Raw genomic sequence first — 5,335 nt, forward strand, 5'->3', positions numbered from 1 at the left:
CTTCAATTCGTTTTATTATTAAAAATCACCGAGGTGGAAGCATCAAAGCGGAAGTTGCATTCACGGCCGACAAGAGATACGGATTCGGTATCTGAAAAAGGCAAAAAGGCCAAAGGATTCTACCCCACATGGTATAATAAATTGTAGCCATTCGTACATCTGATAAAATATTTATAAATGCAAATGTTTGCATCGGCATTCAAGCTCTTCAAGGGTGTTTGGGAATTAGGCTGGCTTAAAGCTTTTCGCTTCGTTAATTTGCATATCATATTTTTGGCTTTTTGTGCGAATAATTCAGGAATAATTGAAGTAAATGCTGTCAGATGTTTAAATTGCTCTTATTTTATAAATTAAAATAATATATTCAATTAGAAAATATCAATTAGAATAGTGTGGAATCGTCTTCTTTGGAAAAATCCCAGTTTTGCCAAACATTTAATAGGAAAATCTGGAAGTATGTTTAAATTGGTCTTATTTTATAAATTAAAATAATATATTCAATTAGAAAATATCAATTAGAATAGTGTGGTATCATCTTCTTTGGAAAAATCCCAGTTGTTCCAAACATTTAATAGGAAAATCTGGAACTACATTTTCCTCTCCTTGGAGGCAGCTGTCATTGTGTTTCCAACTCCGTTGCAGTTGATTGCCCCATATCGATTGATACTTGGGTTCCCCTTTTGTTATCTATGATAACAGAAGATGGAATAAAATGAAAACGAGATGGCATATCAGCATTGTAAGAAGCAGCTGCGTCTTGGCCGGAAAATGCGAATGGAAATTGTTGCAGACAGAAGTGAAAATAATGCTCAGTTCAGTGCAGCCAGCAGACAATTTTTAAGGAGAAAATCAGAAAAAACGGAATAAAATTTCACATTTTTTAATCTTTTTTCTTATTTAAAAATTTATATTTTTAAAATTTTGTACATTTCCGGACAGGAGATGTTTGAGCAAAACGACAGCACTGGTCAATTTATCCCCTTTTTTCGCCTGTCTCATTGTTGCCTTTCTTTTTCCGCATCCGATTTGGATTACGTTGAGCAAAATGCAAAATACTTTCGCTACTTGGCCAAGACCCATGGCGAAGTAACCAAGTTAGATTGCAGCTAAAAGCGTTGGAAATATTTTATACTTTCTTATACACCCACTCAGAGTCAAATAAATATTTATGGAAAATGTTAATTCCGCGCTCTTTAATCTAAATGTTAATTTCGCGCCGTCAAATAAATCACTTTGTAGCCGAGCAGCCAACGCGGCGTATGCGTAATGCGTTGGAATTGAATCGAATGGAATGCCGGGGGATTCCCCTGCACCGCCGGGGGACTTTCCCCACCCACTTACCTGGTGTCTGCGGCCGTTGGATTAATTAGTGCGCCGTGCTCAACAAAATGCTCCTTGGGGACCAATTGCCGTGGAAAGTTCAAGTACTGGTTTACTGCACATATATATATATAGCTCCTTCCGTAGCTCCTGTGGCTCTTTAATATTTTCGAGAAATGCAGCTCGGTAAAACTGTCGGCAGCAGGTGTAAAGTTTCAATTAGCGCCCTAGTCATGACCAAGGCCACAACTAGCAGGTAATTACGTAACTCGGGATCGGTTTTTGTGGAAGGAGTGCCTAATGAGGGATATACACCTTTTCGAAATTGGATATTAAGTTTCCACATAAAATTTCTTAAAAAATATCATTGATAGAATGTGAAAACTATAGAATGATAGTTATTTTTATAACAAAAGAAATTCTTACCAGTATCGATTAGCTTTCTTTATGAAAGGGCTGGGAAAATATGTAAAGCGGAAAAAAAAGGTTGGAAGAAAAAGAAAATATTTGTATAATGTAGGGGATATATCGGCGATGTATTGGAGAGGCATTCTGAGTAACTATTCCTAAAAATCACGCCTAAAATCGAAACTGAATAATTTAATTTGCTTAATATAAATGGTACATCCAAAAAATATTATTATTGATATTTTGAAATATTAAAATTTTGAAGGCTATTCCAACTAGTAACTGGGAAACTTTATTTCATACTTCCTGATATCATATATAGGATTGCACATTTTTATCATTATTTGGTCGTTGTTTAAATATTGAGTGTAAGATTCTAACCTACTTAATAAGCTAAAAAAAAACCTTTTTCAAAGGTATTGACATACCCTTTTTTAAACCAATTGATTGGCAATCAATTTTAATTTATTTAATTTAATTCAAATTTAATTTATTTAATTTAAATGTTATAACCAAAAAACATTATTATTGATATTTTGAAACATTAAAATTTTTAAGGCTCTTCCAACTAATAACTACGAAACTTTATTTCATACTTTATGATATCATCTATAGGATTGTACATTTTTATCTTTTTTTGTTCGTTGTTTAAATATTGAGTGTAAAATTCTAACCTACTTAATAAGCTAAAAAGATACCTTTTTCAAAGGCATTGACATACCTTATTTAAAACCAATTGATTGCCAATCAATTCTTCAAGTGATTGATGATGCCTTTTACTCCCTACAAAGCAGACCACATGGGACTAGGCTGAAACGAATTCCCAACTAATCAAAATATTCAGATGAGTGGGTAAGTGTTCTTTCAGCTGTACACAAAATCTTGTCATTTCCCCAATGGCATGCCGGGGTGCTGGAAATTTGTCAACTATGCGGCCAACTTTAAAACCAGCGAATTGTCGAAATAAATGGCAGAGATGACTTTATGGCCGGCACTGCACTTTGTTCCTAAAACCAACGGCGGGGCTGAAAACATAGTTTTTCCACGAGGGTCCGGGGCACAGGGAAAAGGGAATAGGGAGTGGAACGAGGGAGTTCAAGTGTAGTTAGCCTGGGGGCTTTGGCATGCATTTAACATCCAGACCAGGACACGACTGGGGGCAGGCCAAAAGTCCGGGCCAAGCTCGTTTTTTATGACTGACCTACAGTGGAAAAAACTGTATATTAGTTAGTTATTTTGGAAAATCATTTGTTTTGTAGCATTTTTCGTGTAACATTATATGAAAAAGTAGGTTTTTAACGAGTTATATACCGTTTATTTTATACAAGTAGATCTAAAATATACTCGTAGTTTAATATTAATGTTTTATACTAAGAGAAAGGTTAGACAGTCCAACACAAATCACTGGGCTTTTGAAATGACTTTTAAATATAATTTAGGTGTCTTAAAGTATGCTACAATATATTTTAAGCTCCAAAATCAATGGATTAATTCAAAAAGACAACAAGCCATTTTTCATTGCATACTTTTAGGCAGCTAAAATTACATTTAGTAGTAGATCTAAAGTAGATCGTAGTTTAATATTAATATTATAAGCTAAGAGAAAGGTTAGACAGTGCAACACAAGTCACTAGGCTTTTGAAATTACTTTTAAATATCATTTAGGTGTCTAAAAGTATGCTACAATATATTTTAAGCTCCAAAATCAATGAATTCATTCAAAAAGATGACAAGCCATTTTTCATTGCATACTTTTAGGCAGCTAACATTACATTTAAAAGTGATATCAAAACCCTAGTGATATGTTTTTAAAATTTAAAATTGTTTTGGTACAAAACCTTTTTTTTATATTTTTAATATTAAATGTTAGACATAAAACATTCATTTTTGGTTTCGTTTTCCCTTGTGTAGGAATGATGCCAGTGGGTGGGGAATGTGTTTTGGGTTCAAAGTGCGGGGACACCGCTTTTGAGCTACGTGACATGCATAGTTCATCGCTTTGGCCCGAGAGCACGGACGGAAAATATTGCAGTTGTGATATGTTTGAGCTCACTCGGATGTCCGGATGCGATGGCTTTTGCTTTTGCTCTTGCTTTACTGCAACGCAACTCCAGAGGTGCTAATGAAAATGGCTCAACTTTCAGCACAAATCGGAAATGGATATGCATCCCACGGATGCAAATTCCACATTCGTATACGGCTAATTGCGTGCTCCCTAATTAGCCCCAAACAATTGTTGCTACATGTGTAGATTTCCCTTTAAGGTTACCAACTCAAAAGTGAGTTTAAGTTAAATGCGAGTTTTATGTCGCGCCCACGCAGAGTCTGTTGTATTAATTTTCGAGACTGGCAAACAAGCAAAACCAATTTGCGCCGAAAGTACGAGTAATAGGAGCAGTTAATTTTAATTACGCACATAGCAGTGTACAAGTTGCTGCTGTGACAACGGGGCGTCTCAATTTGGACACCTTTCTGCGTCAGAAGCACCAGGCCCAACCAAACCAAACCACACAGCACAGCAGAGACTCACATCCCCATCCACATCCTCATCCACATCCACATCCACATCCAAATTGCCATTAAATGAGCGGGGGAGTGGTTGAGAATAAACGACAATGGCGCTTCTGCGGCCATGTGTGGAAAATGAGCTGGCGGCGGGAAATGAAGCCTCAATCGTTTCGAGGTGCAAAGCAACAAAACAAATTAATTTTCCAGGTGCACATTGCTGGCTATGCTGGCAAACTTGAGGCCACACACACGCGCATATGAACGGGAAACCTTGGGGAAGATTACCAACTAAATTTCCACGCCCCTCTCAACTTTTAAATGAATTTCACTTCCGCCTGACACCCTGCCATCCAGCTGTAGGGAAAAGGTAAAGTCCACAGAGAAAAAATTGTATTGTCTTTTGTAAATTCCAAAGAATCAATGTTTTTCCATACAGAATCAGGCAATAAGAAATTCTTTAGATAATAGCATGGTCACATTTGTCTGTTTTGTACGCTTTTGGTCACACCAACAGTAAATAGTATTTAAAAAAAAATGTCTTTATTTCAGGTCATAACAAACAAACAAAAATTAAAGTTCTTAAGAAGTAAACTTAAAAGTTTTAAATAAATCTTATAAAAAGCATGGTCACACTTAGCTGCTTTCTATGGTCACACCGAACCTAAAAAGCTATTCACGACATGGTTTAAAATCATGATTGTTAAATGGAAAAAACAGATTTATTATATTTTATTGTTTTTTGGATCATAATCATAAAAATAAATTATAATTAGTAAATGGAAAATACAGATTTATTATATTAAATAGTTTCCCTGTACCTACCTATATTTTCTTCTCAGTGCAGCACACATTTATGAAGTAACTGTTTGCTTTCCGTGCTGTAGTTTCAGCTCCCGTATATGTTGCTGCTGTAGATGTTGCTGCCGTACATGCTGCTGCCGGGGATGTTGCTCCTGTGCTCGCATTAGCAGCTGGATTAGGCGAAAGAGAAACACGTGCATATGGATTTCCTTGGCACACTTTCGCGCCCAGCTTACGGATATATTACTTCTTCAGTGAAGTCCCAGAGCCAAGAGCCAAGACAGTTAAAGACTGAGAC

The sequence above is a fragment of the Drosophila subpulchrella genome, chromosome 2R (assembly GCF_014743375.2).
Source record: "Drosophila subpulchrella strain 33 F10 #4 breed RU33 chromosome 2R, RU_Dsub_v1.1 Primary Assembly, whole genome shotgun sequence".
Lineage (NCBI taxonomy): Eukaryota > Metazoa > Arthropoda > Insecta > Diptera > Drosophilidae > Drosophila > Drosophila subpulchrella.